Genomic DNA, 13,846 nt, shown 5'->3' on the forward strand with positions numbered 1-13,846 from the left:
TACATGAAGGGACAACTAATGGAACTGAAATGAGAAATAAACAAATTATATCTCCCTCACCCCCACAATCCTGCAATTGTAGTTGGGGATTTCAACCCTTCTTTCCCGGTAATTGATAGAATAAGTACAAAGAAAATCAATAGCGATCCAAGAGTTAGATAATAATATTAATGCGCTTGACCAAATTGACATTTATAGTACACTCCTTCCCAAACCAGAATAGTATACATTCTTTTCAAATGCACACAAAACTTTCTGCAAAATAGACTACATTATGGGTCATAAAATACATCTCAATAAATATAAAACTATTGAATTTATACAAAATATAGTTTCTAAAGACAAAAAAATTAAACTTGAAATCAGTAACAGAAAGATTTTTGGAAAATAGTCAAATATTTAGTAGTCAAACAACAACTTCTAGATAAAGAAGAAAAGAAAATGTAGAAAATATTTTGAAGACTAAAAATAAAAAAAATATTTTAAGGATGCAGCTAAAGCAGTTCTGAAAAGGAAATTCAGAGCAATACATGTTTATATTAGAGAATAACAATGGCTTCAAATCAATGTTACAGTTGTCTACCTACAAACTAGAAAAACGAAGATAAAATTTAACTCAAGATAAGAAAAATGAAAAAAATAATTCAGTTAAGAACAAAAATCAATCAAATGAGAAACAAAAAACCAATAGAGACAAATCAATAAACCCAAACACTGGTTCTTTGAAAAAGATCAATAAAGTTGATAAAATTCTGGACAGCCTGGTCAAGAAAAAAAAGAGAGAAGACCAATTTTGAATATCACAATGAAAGAGGACTATCACTCCCTTAGGCATTGAAAGCATTATATGGAAATTTTATGAAAAACCTGTGCCCACAAATTCAAGTTAGATGAAATGCACAGATTCCATGAATATCACCAACACCAACCTCACCCAGGAAGAAAAGATAACTTTAATACCCTTACATCTATTAAAAAAATAGACATCACAGAAAACTTTTCCACAAAGAACACTTGAGGCCCACACATCTTTACAAGTGAATTCCATCAGACAGTTGAGGTAGAAATAATATCATTTTATATAATCTTCTCCAGAAATAAAAGAGGAAGGAATAATTCCCAAGTCATTTTATGATACCTGTATTGCCTGTTATCAAAACTAGACAAGGAAATTACAGGAATACTGTAGTACAATGGCCCTCATGAACAGAGAAAATAAACAACAAAAACTCCTTAAAAATATTTTAGCAAGTCATTTTTAGAAAAATATAAAAAGAATAATACATTGTGACTGAAATTAATCACAGGATGGTAAGTTCATTTAAGAGAGTGGTATGCTGGTGAATGTTTAATAACTGGCTCCAGAAGGTGGGAGGGAAGAAAACCTAATTTGCAACATTTGTCGGTTTCCCTGGTATGAATATGCCCATCGTGGCTGAACTCTTTCCAGCCATCACTGATCAGATCACTCAATGCAGAGTTGGACAAAGATGTACACAGTCAACATACCACTGGTTTAACATTTAAAAATCAACTCAAGTAATCTATTTCATTACCAGAGTATAAAAGGAAAAAATATAATCCTCTCAATAGATACAGGAAAGTCATATGAACATATTCAAAAATGCATGTTTATGAAAAAACTGAGTGTATTAGTTTTGTAGGACTGCCATAACAACTCCAAACCTGGTTTAAAATGATAGAAATTTATTATTTCACATTTTGGAGACTAGAAATACAAAATTGAGTTGTTATCAGGACCATGTTCTCTATGGAAACTCTAAGGGAAACTCTTCCTTGTCTTTCTCTAACTTTTGATAGTTGTTGTCAATGTTTGGCATCACTTGGCTTGTAGGTGTGTAACTCCAATCTCTGCATCCATATTCAAATGGACTTCTCTGTGTTTGTTTGTATGGCTCCTCTCTTCTTATAAAGACACCAGCAATATTGGATTAAGGTATACCCCGATACAGCATGAACTCATTTTAATTTGATTACAGCTGTAAAGACCCTATTTCCAAATAAGGTCACATCCACAGATACTGGGGGTGAGAATTCAAACATATCATTTTGTGGGAAAAGTTCAATCCACAACATTAAACAAACTAGGGCAAATGGCATTGTTACAAAATTTACCACTAATGGTAAAAGACCAAACACTTTCATTTTAAGATCAGAAAAAAAGCAAAGATTTCTGATTCCACCACTTTTATTCAATATTTTACTGGAGATCTAAGCTTGGACAATAAAGCAAAACAAACAAATAAAAAGAATGCAGATTGGAAAAAAACAGAATAGAATTGTGTGGATTCACAGATGACACGATTGTTCATGTATAAACTTTTAAGTAATCTACAAAAAAGCTACTAGAGCCCATTTATGAGTTTAGTATGATCACAAGATACAAGATTAGTATTCAAAAGTCGATTGTGCTTTTATATACTTGCAATTAATAATTCAATTTTAATTATATATTAACAATATATGTTCAATAACATATACTTAAAAACTACAAAATATTGCTGTGATAAATGAAAGAATTCCATAGAGATACATTAACATAGACCAGAAGGCTCAATAAAGTTTAGATGTAAATTCTCAAAGTGATCTACAAATTCAATGCAATCTCATGAAAACTCTTTCGAGTTTTATGTAGAAATTGAAAAGCTAATTCTAAAATGTATATGAAAATGGGAAGAATCCAGATAGCCAAGGAAAAATTGAGAAAAGCAGAATAAATAAATTTTGAAAAAATGCTCAACATCACTTACATCAGGGAAATGCAAATTTAAACCACAATGAGATATCACCTTACCCCTGTAAGAATAGCTTTTATTAAAAGGTCCATAAATAATAGATGCTGACATGAATGCAGAGAGAAAGGAACACTTACACATTGTTGGTGGGACTGCAAATTAGTACAACCTCTATGGAAATCAGTATGGAGATTCCTCAAAGAACTAAAAGTAGACCTACCATTCAACCCAGCAATCCACTACTGGGTATCTACCCAAATAAAAAGAAGTGATTTTTTCAAAAAGACACCCACACTGCAGTGTTTATTGCAGCACAATTCATAATTGCAAAGGTGTGGCATCAACCCAAGTACCCATCAGTTCATGAGTGGATTAACAAAATGTGATATATGTATACCATGGGGTACTACTCAGTCATAAAAAAATTAATTAATGTATTTTGCAGCAATTTGAATAGAATTGGAGACCATTATCCTAAGTAAAGTATCTCAAGAATGAAAAAACAAACACCAGATGTACTCTCTAATAATTTGGAACTAATTGATGGGCATATATGGGCACAGAAAGAAATAACAATCTTTGGAAATCAAAAGGGGTAGGCAGGAGTAGGGGAGGGGTAAAAATCTATCTAACAGGTACAATGAACACTATTTGGGTGATGGGCACACTTATAGCCCTGACTAAAGTATCGTAAATGTTATCCATGTAACAAGAACATTTGTATCCCCTTAATATTTTGAAATAGAAAAATAAAATAGATTTTGAAAAAGAAGGACTTATCTGATTTCAAGAATTACTATAACTCTTCAGTAATTAAGATAGTATTATATTGGCATAAAGATAAACATAGATCAATGAAACAATAGATTCTAGTAAGAGACCCATACATGTATGAATAGTAGATTTCTGAAAATGTTCCAAGAAAATTAGTTGGGGAATTCCAATAAATGATACCAAAGAAACTGGATATTTATATGCAAAAGAATTGAATCTCAGTGCTTACTTCAAACTGTGTATACAAAAAGTATCTTGAAATGAATTATAAATATGAGAAATAAAAGGATAAAACTTCTAGAAGAAAACTTAGAGAAAAATACTTTCCCTTTTTGTAGACTTATTTGTCAAACAGGCAGGACAGTTACAGGAAGAATTCTTTTTAGTTGCGCAATGATGGGGCATGAAAATACCCCTCCCACCAATTGCCATACTAAGAGGGGAATGGTGGAGATTTTAGTATTGTTCCCTGACGGATGTCAATTGTCTTCCTTTCTTTTTCCTTTATGCCCTACCCACTGGATGTTCCATACGTATGGAATTACTTAAGATTCTGGTCCTTTTTTCCTCAGTAAACTTTTTTTTTCTTTTTTTTACTTATTTATTACTGCATAACAAGTAATGTGAAATTCTAGTGGTTTATTTAAAAAAGCGTATATTTTCTAAATATTCTTGAATTTGGGCAGAATTTGTTGGGATCCATTTGTGTCAACTTTATGTGACATCAGCTAGGAGTACATTCAGTGGGCAGCTGAGCTGGGATGGAAATATCTAAGATGTCCACTAGTTCTCCAAGCCTTCTCTCCTTCTCTTCTCTTATCTTTCAATACTTATAGCCAGAGCCCCTTATGTGGCAGTAGGATCCTAATAGAAACTTTTCTTGTGGAGACATCTCACTGTATAAGCTGTTGTAAAGCCTCTGCTAGCATCAGGCTTGCTGATGTCTCATGGACAAAAGCAAGGCACACAGCCAAAACCAGATTCAGTGTTAGAAGGGACAACACAAGGTATGAATTCCTGGAGATGTGTTTTATTGGAGGTCTGCAATGTAACAACTTTCCATATATTGGGAGCCCTGTTTAAGTAAGTAGTTTTCTTTCATCAGAATGCCACCGCTGCCTATTGCTTATTATATTTGAATATAGTGTAAGTGAGAAGAAATATATTTCTCTGACAATTTTCCCAAAAGTTGATTCCTGCTAATTCTATTTATTCTCTCTTAGATTCTACTTTTTATGGAAGGATTGTTTCCTTTACAAAGATATTTTCCAAGTCTCTTTTGAACACGTTTTTTCCTACAAGTTAATCTAATTCTATTTAGAGTTAGATCTTCTAGCAATGTCTACCAACTTTAAAATTTACAATTATTTTTCTTTCCATGATGAAATTATTGTTACTATTTTTTCAAATAATTTTTCCATCCTTTTCTGGGATTTGTGGTTGAGAGTAAGGTAGATGCATACATTTTGTCAACCATAAGTTGCTATAGTGATGAGATGAATTGGGTTCTAATTGGCTTCCCTCTTTGAATCTTTTTTATTAGAACTAACAACTGCCCCTATTTTCAACAGTTCCACAAGTTATTATTCCTTCCTTGGTATTTATGTCTTCCTGTATCTCTCACTTTGATTCCAAACTTGACCACGTCACTTGCCTTGGTCAAGAATCACAAAAAATAACAAAGTATGGTTTTTAAACTACTAAGTTTTGGAGTATTTTACTATGCAGCAATAGATAACTAAAACATGTACAAAGGGAAGCCCTGCCTACAAACAAATTGGAGTACTCATTTTTCCCATAAATTCTCCTTCATTTTGTCTCCTCTATGGTTTACTCGTGTTTTTACTTCTTTCTGGACTATAAAACCTCTCTGCCTATTGAAATCTTTCACATCCTTCAAGATGTTGAGATATTAAGTATTGAGCAAAGTGATAAAGGTATCCTATATTTCTAATACATTTTGGCTTATATTTCTTTACTTCTGACAAGGCAGAAAATCCCCCTGGATTTGTGGTTGTCTCTATTTTCATTAACCAGCCAGAACTACAACACTGTATTATTACTTTAAGCCCAAGTGATTGTAAACTGTCGACATGCCGAGAAAACTGCTATTGTAGAGGATTGAAGGTGTTTCAGGAGTCCATTTTCTTTTTCAGCTGTCTGAGACTTGCAATGAGTATAAAACAGGCCCAGTGATAATAATTATAGCAACTGTTTATTGAATGCTTGCTGCACCATGTTAAAACATGTGAGCAACCCAAGTGTTCCAAACCTTTGGATTCCATGCTTACAAAAGGGGCTTATTGTCTGGAAGTCACCATGTTTTTTCTCTTCTGTCCTGGTTCCACTTATTTATGCCTATGCTCACAAATTCACGTGGTGAAATCTCACAGCTTGATTTTTCCTCATGAAAATGCCAGTCTATGCTGAGAATATGGCCTCCTGGTGGTCTCAAATCTTGGGACTCCTTGGCTTAAAACATCAGAGCATTGCTGTGAAAAATAGCCTCCTACTCAATTCTTTCCCATGTTTATTATCTGGATCCTGAAGCAGGTCAGCTTGTAACAAGATTCTCGTAGATGATCATGTTGATATTGATGATAATAATAATGATATTGATAATAATATAAATAATAAATAAAATTTATTAGTCTTTGGCCCTGCACTTTACTTTTTATCCACAGTTTTCATTTAATATGCTCAGCAATTCTCTAAGATAGAACTATTATCATTGCTAGTTCACAGATGGAAACATGTTAATAGAAAGATTAAAGAGCCCAAGACTAAGCAAATTTCCAAGAAATTACATCACTTTTTTTTTTTTGGTTTCTTCTCCGTCATAGAAGCACAAATCTGGTCCAAGGAGCTTGATGGGTGTCATGACCCAGTCCATTTGCTTACCCAGCTTTGATTCTTACCAGGCATTTTCAACATATCCCCAATTCAAGCTCCTCCATTATGCAACCCAAGATCCTTTCCTAATAAGAGAATGAAAACAGATACAGAGGGAAGAAGGATATAGAGGAGCTATTAATGTCTGTATTAAGAGAGTATGTATCCAGTTCATTCAGCCAAAAATGGCTCATTACACCTGTATTATCTTACTACTCTACAAAAACAAATAAAATACGTGTGATGGTAATGTCATTATTGTTCTTGTTTTATAGCCAGGGAAACTAATGCTCAGCGATGTTAAGCAACTTATCAAAGTTCACGAGGGTATCATGTGATTATGACTGGAATAATGAGGAGTCGAGACTGAGCTCATAATCAGTCTGTCCTAATTTCTCTTGTGGAAGGTCTTAGAGAAGTGAAAAAGAGAAAAGAGAGTTTGTATAACTTAGGAATTTCTAATCTATTTAGAAGGAAACTTCACATTTCCTGCTATCAGTTTAAACAGAGGGACTTTCTGTAACTAGAGATATGTGCAGAGACTTTTAATATATAGAAAGATAAGATGTACAAGTAACCACTTAAATCAATCAGCAGAAATGTATTCATAAAAAAAATAGTTTCGCATTTATGTTCCAACATTGATTTTATAACTTTAGGCTTCCAGGAGAAAATGAGAAGTATACTTTCTTTTATTTCCTCCCCAGTGACTTGGAAGTCTATGCCCAGCAACAAATCATGTATTCAATTTCTTCAGTAAATGCTACCCTGGCTGTTGCTTACTTTTCATATTAAAATACTTCTAATCCAAGTAAGGTTTGTGCTCCCTCTAAGGAGAACTGGCCTAATTTTTATTATATATGTATCAAAAAACATCTTAACTTTTCAAAATGAAAATTAGTGAGGAAGGAAATAAATTAAGATGAAAGAGAAGGTATTTACTGAACCTGGTATATTTATGAAGAAAGGCCCACAGTATATCATATAATTATGAAATTGGGTCTTATTTGAATTTGCAAATGTTTGCTATGTTAATGAATTTCATATAAAATTGAATCCTAGAGCATATAATCCAAGGTAGCAGAGAAAATTTTATACTATCAGCCTACAAAATGCGTAAGTGGAGAGAAAGAAGATGAGTACCGTCTAGTCTGAGATCATGCTATATTTTTAGATTATCAAATAACCACTTTTGGAGGGTTTTGTTTTTATTACAATTATTCCTTCTTATCCCAATACATTTCTTTAATACACTAGGCTTGTCTTGCAAATCTTATCATTTATTTGGGTTTCTTAACATTAGCTAAAGTACACATATTCAGAGATGAAAATATACCATAAATTTCCTAATTTTAGCTTGGAGGGCTTTGTAGTTATTTATAAAAGCAGCTTATACATCTGACAATCTCCAGCAAATGAGACATAAATTTTCCCACATTTCTACTTATAGCATAGAATTTGTAATTTATAATTGTATTAAATGAAATGACCCACACAATATCCTTGATGAAAAGTACCTTCTTATAAAAAATTACCTCCTTCATTAAAATAAGCACATAAAGCCTTCAATGTCTTACCACTCAAAGGATAGTCAGCAGGAATAGAGAAGAATGCTGGGTTGAGTTACTCTACCTCTGTTGCTCCTGAATTATGATTTCTCTACCTTCACCTACTCTCCACTGACCCCCCCCCCTTTTTTTTTCTTATTCAGGCATGGACACAGAGCTTTTCTCTTTGTTGTCCTTAGCATGGTTAAGAAAGAAGGGAATTTTCAAAGTTTTTACAAATATTAAGGTATGGTAAAAAGGATATGAAAATACCAACTATCTGAAGGTCAAATGGCTTTCTGATTCTGTTATAACTAGTTTATTTTCAAGACTGCAGATGTGTGAGTCCAGTTGAGATCGGACATCAGAAGAACCCTACAGTTAGCTCCAGTCAAAATTCTAATTCATACAGTTGTGAGCTAAATAAGCAGTTGTTAAGAACTCAGTTTTGGAGTGGTTTGCTATGCAACAAAAACTGAGTAATGTCACATCATTCATAATAACTTTTAATTGGGGAGGATAAGTTCAAACATCAGTACCATATTTGAGGTTCTATGAACACATGAATATGAGAGAGAGAAAAAGAGAGAGAGAAAGAATATTTTTAATTGGCTTTAGAAAATCACATGCACTGTCTTGCCAATAAAAATTAATTCAAGTATGGGAAAGTAAATCAACATTTGAATAAAACCTGTCCTGATCCCTTTTGACCTTAGAACACAAGTTAATCACTAGTAGGTCAGTTTCATTATCTAATAATTGTTTTGATATATTATTAAGCAAAGATGCTAAGTGCCTTCTATCAAGGAACAGATTATTGACGGTCAAAAACTTCAAACCATCTATTGTAGTTGGCATGAAAAATCAATTGTGTTGAAAACAGAGACACAGTAAGAATAGTTCTCTGTGCATTTTGCATTTTTAAGTTGAAATTGTGATTTAAAATATGCTAGTGAATTTTTAAGGTGGTCAATCCAAAATATTGTGTTGGCTATCTGATCAAATGTGAAGCGGTCATAACATTATGGAATTTTAGTCTCTCAACTTTAATAGTATAAAATATTATAATATATTTCCAATATGTTTAGAAAAGTTTCTAAGGAAAAAATAATTCTTGAGCCATAATATAGAACATTTCACTGAAGCATGATTTCAGAAAACTATTAAATGTTATAATTTTTAATTTTTCCTCATTCAGCCTACTTCTTGCCAAGAATTTTGATTCTCCCATTGTTAATTATCATGATCATGTCTTGAGCAAAGCACTTTGCTGATTGATATTTTCAGAACTATGAGGAATGTAAGATGTCAAAAGGAAGTAATTGGAAGTTACAAATTAAATATTTAATGATCCTATTATCATACAGAATTACTTTGACTACAACATGACACATTCTCAAAATTGGTATAAAGCATACTACATAACGGAATAAGAAAGTGTTTGGGTGAAAACTTTTCCCTCCACATTGCATATAACAATAGAAGGATTTATATTTAAGGAGAGAATTTTGCAGTTAATTTTTTGACACATAGAAGTCATCATCCCATTTTTATTAGATATTTATGTCATAGTCGGCTCTATACAAGATGATGACATAGATTAATAAAATCAATCCACTGGACCTTATCGTTATAAGGATTAGATTTTTAAAAAAACCTCCCAATAAGGAAAGAACCAAATGTCAAATCATGGATTGAAATACAAGTGAACATTATATTTTGTCAAATGAATTAAGTTATATATCAAATATACAACAAATTTCTACAAGTAAACACACATGGAAGCATAATCATGAAAGTCGATAGCCATGACTTTTTAATGAGTGTTTATTTTGTTTTGTAGTGTTGTATGTTCCTTCTTTGTATGGGTACCAAGTTATTATAATTTTCTATCTGGCTCTGCTATCCATAAATAAATGAATTATCATTTTATAAGCTAAAAAGTACAAGTATGTAGATTCCTGGAGGAAAATTATGGATAGTTAGTACAAAAACTGATCTCAAAGATTAACTGGTTCAAGTTAATCTTTTTAGATGTTTAGATAGGACCAGATGTTGAATGAACTACTTATATAATACAGTGAGTTAAAGGTATAAAAGCTATCTTCATTTCCTACCCCACCATGTGTACTATGCTATCAGAGCAATTCATTAAATAAATGAAACATCAAAAACTGATAGATTTTTATTGAAATAGACAAAATTTAGGTAGTATCTCTCTCCTACTTAAAAAATTGCCAACAATAAATTTCTACATAATAATAAAATTTAATATAAAACAAACTATAAATATTAGTATTAAATAATTTTGTTGTACAGTACCAGTAACAGCCGCTTTGGATTTCAATATTCTTACCTATATGAAAGAAGAATAAGAGTATTTAGTCTCCCATACTGCTTTGAGGATAAACTGTGGTATCATGTTGTACTGTAATTTGTTTTTTTTCCCTACTAGAAAGTAACGTCCTTAAGGGTAAGGTTTTTGTCTTACTAATCTTTCTACTAAAGTGACTGTATATCCTTAGCTTATAGCAGTCGTTCTAGTTTTCATTTTTTAGCAATAAGATAACAATCTCAAAGTGTGTGTTTAAACACTTAAAGGGAAAAAGAATTTAATCAAATCAATGAGATTCCCTTATAGTAAGAAGATGCCATAGCAACTTTTCAAAAAATGTATTCTAACTTGAAAGTTCAGTTTTGTATTTAATGTCACCATTTGCTTTCTAAAGGCAAGTTTACAGTCAGAGAAAGACTATGTAACTTAATCATTCAGAAGATTTTCACTAAAAATTTCTTCAAAGATGCTTGACAAATTTTCTCCAAATAGAATACTGTTTACTTTTTAAATATTTTATTACATAATATTTTGAACAAACATATAAATATGTATCATAATATAACATAACCTGTACTGCCCTGATTTATCTAGATATTAACATTTTGTTATATTTTCTTAAGGTTTCTTTTCAAAATAGGCAAATTTCAAAAATGTTAAGTGAAAGAAGCAAGTTGTAGAGAGATGTAGAGTATGATGTATTATAATCATCATGTTATATATATCATAATCATTATGACCTATATCTTAATCATATATATGATTAAAACCTAATGTCAGATAATTTATCATTTTTAATTGCCTTCATTTGTTAAAATTATTATTTAAATTACTTTTATAAGTACTATGTACAATTCAAAATGCATAACCCATGGTATCTGTTATTAAAGAGCATGAGATAAGGAGGGGACACACACTAGTACTGGTGAAGCAATTTAGAGGAAGAGTAACTACATGAAAACACAAATATGTGTCTTACAAGTTCTGAGAAGGGACTGATTGTTTCTGGCTAGTGTGAATACACTACAAATGGCTTCATGAAATTCTCACAGCTTGTTGAAGAGGTGAGATTAGGGTTGGGATTTAAAGGAGGACTAGGACATAAACACATAAAGGTGAAGGAGTATGAAAGGTATGAATATGGCTCCAAGATGGGTCAGCACTAGATGTTTTCCATGAGCAGAGAGCAGTACAGTTTTGTTCATTTGGGTAGGGTGCATGAAAGGGAATTGTGAGGATTTGGGATGTGTGTGTGTGTGTAAGTGGCAAAGATTTGTATTTATATACTGGGGATGTTTGAATTCCAGGTGAGTATTTAAACTCATTATGATAAGCAATAGGAAGTAAGTCATTTCAGTGGTTTTTTTGGACCTCTTCCCCTCTGCCCAACAGGGCAGCCAGAGCAATTATACCAAAAAAGTGCTGCATGTTAGTATGCTTTGTTTTATTTTTTAGTGATTTCACTAAAATAGTTTATTAAGTGGCCCTACATGGATTTTTTCTGTGTCTATACACAACTGCACACACAACTCTCAAATTCTTGTCCTTGCTTTCCTCCTCTGGGTTTCACATCCAGAATGGTTAAAGTTAAGACAGACTCATGAGAATCAGGCACTAACAATTATGTATAAATCACTGAGATTATGTTTCAGGATATTAGTAGACATATAGTGAGGACTCTATACTTAAACTTTAAATAATAAATATTGGTATTTATTATTTTAGGTTTATTTCTTCGTATAAAGGAAGAGAGAAGAAAAGTAAGATGGGATTTTTTCTCACTAATTATTACTATTACATGTTGCTTCACTAACAGGAACAAAACTACCTACATTAAGTTTGTCCTCAATATAATTTCAGAATTTCAAGAGCTTAATGTCAATATGTAGGATAATGTTTGAATTCATATTTCATGGATTTTAATGGCTATTTAATAAATCATAATTTGCATGGATATTGATAAGGACAAAATGCAAATAAAGCACACACTAAAAACGTGCACTTACATTTAAACAAAGTATACTTTATCGTTTTTTATGACCTCTTTAAACTTCATTAACAATTGGGGAAATGATATAATTGAGAAAGTTATATATAGTCCCAAGTTTAGAAATGTATAAATTATAGCAACTTTGAACTATGTAGATAACAAAGCAAGAAATTTAAATTTTTCATTTAAAAATTCATATAATTCCATAGAAAAATACTCAAACATTATATAGCTGATTTATCAATTACTCGATATTCAGTAAATAAAGGAAAAATATTTTTATTGAAAATACTTCTACACAAAAATTGTAATAGTTTAGCAAACCTTTTTTTCTTACATGTTGCCCAACTTTTAGCTTTTCATTCATTACTATCTTAATTTAATTTACTTTGCTATTTTTCTAACATAAAACCAATAAGCTCACTGAAGAAAATTCTAAAGTATAGAAGAATATCAGAAAAAAAGAAAAAGCATCAATAATCTCAACATTTAGAAATAATGAAACTAAACATTTTGGTATAATTGCAAGTTTGGCATACTATAATTATTATGAATTTTCTTGTATATTCATAGAGTTAGGATAATTCTTTACAAACAATCTTGTATCCTGATTAATAATGTTCATTATGTTTTCTTGTGTCACTCATATTTTAGTTGTCAAAACAATACATACTATCTTGAGGTTTAAGGTTTCTTATCTACAATTGTGGTTAATAGTCATATGTTTGCTCTGAGAAGTAAATTAGATATTGCAAATAAAGCACTTAATATAATGCCTGGAATAGAGTAAATATTCCCTTATTGTTGAGTATTTGTGATTCTTAATGAAGTCCAATATTTTAAATAAAACTCCATCTAATAGTTTTTATTATAATGTTAAATGTGCTTATAGAAGTAGAGTTAATGTAAAAAAGAATAAAACATTATTCAAGTATCAAATGACTTTTCCAGAAAAGTTGGACCCATTTATTCTTTTCCCGGTAGTATATGAGATCTCATTTCACTGTACACTTACCAGCATTTGATATTATCACTTTTAAATATTTGTGAGACAACTTTGCTATTTAAGAAAGAGATCTTCCAGTTTTAACTTGCAATTATTTGACTACCAGTAAGTTTGATTTTTTTCCAATTTAATAGTCATTATTTCTTCTCTATTAGAGATTTACCTGTTTATAGTTTTTTTAAACGTGTTTCTTTGAAGGATGAACCGTGATCCCTGAGTGGTGAGATTGCATTGTGATTAAGAAACTAGTGACTGAGACCAATACATGTTATTATTATTATTATTTTAACATTGCCAAGCCTCAGTTTTCCTATCTATAAAAGTGGATACATAATATTATGTGATCAATAGGCTATAGGAAACTAAAAGTATTAATAGAATAACACCAGCCACATTTAATAAACTACTGTGTCTTTTACATATTGTACAAAAATTATTACAAGTTTATCTGCCTTTTAATATTTTTATGATTATAAATTAGTCATGCTACATGGAAATTTTGGTGTTTCACAGCTTTTGGTGTTGCCTCAGGAATCCCAAATCCTG

At 31.5% G+C, this 13,846-nt stretch overlaps 1 protein-coding gene across 1 annotated transcript in view; it reads right to left on the reverse strand.

Moving 5' to 3' along the window:
• XIRP2 (xin actin binding repeat containing 2) overlaps positions 1-13,846 on the reverse strand; it is a 265,641-nt gene that overhangs the window by 156,508 nt on the left and 95,287 nt on the right. The window lies entirely within an intron of this gene.

The sequence above is a fragment of the Eulemur rufifrons genome, chromosome 1, assembly GCF_041146395.1.
Source record: "Eulemur rufifrons isolate Redbay chromosome 1, OSU_ERuf_1, whole genome shotgun sequence".
Lineage (NCBI taxonomy): Eukaryota > Metazoa > Chordata > Mammalia > Primates > Lemuridae > Eulemur > Eulemur rufifrons.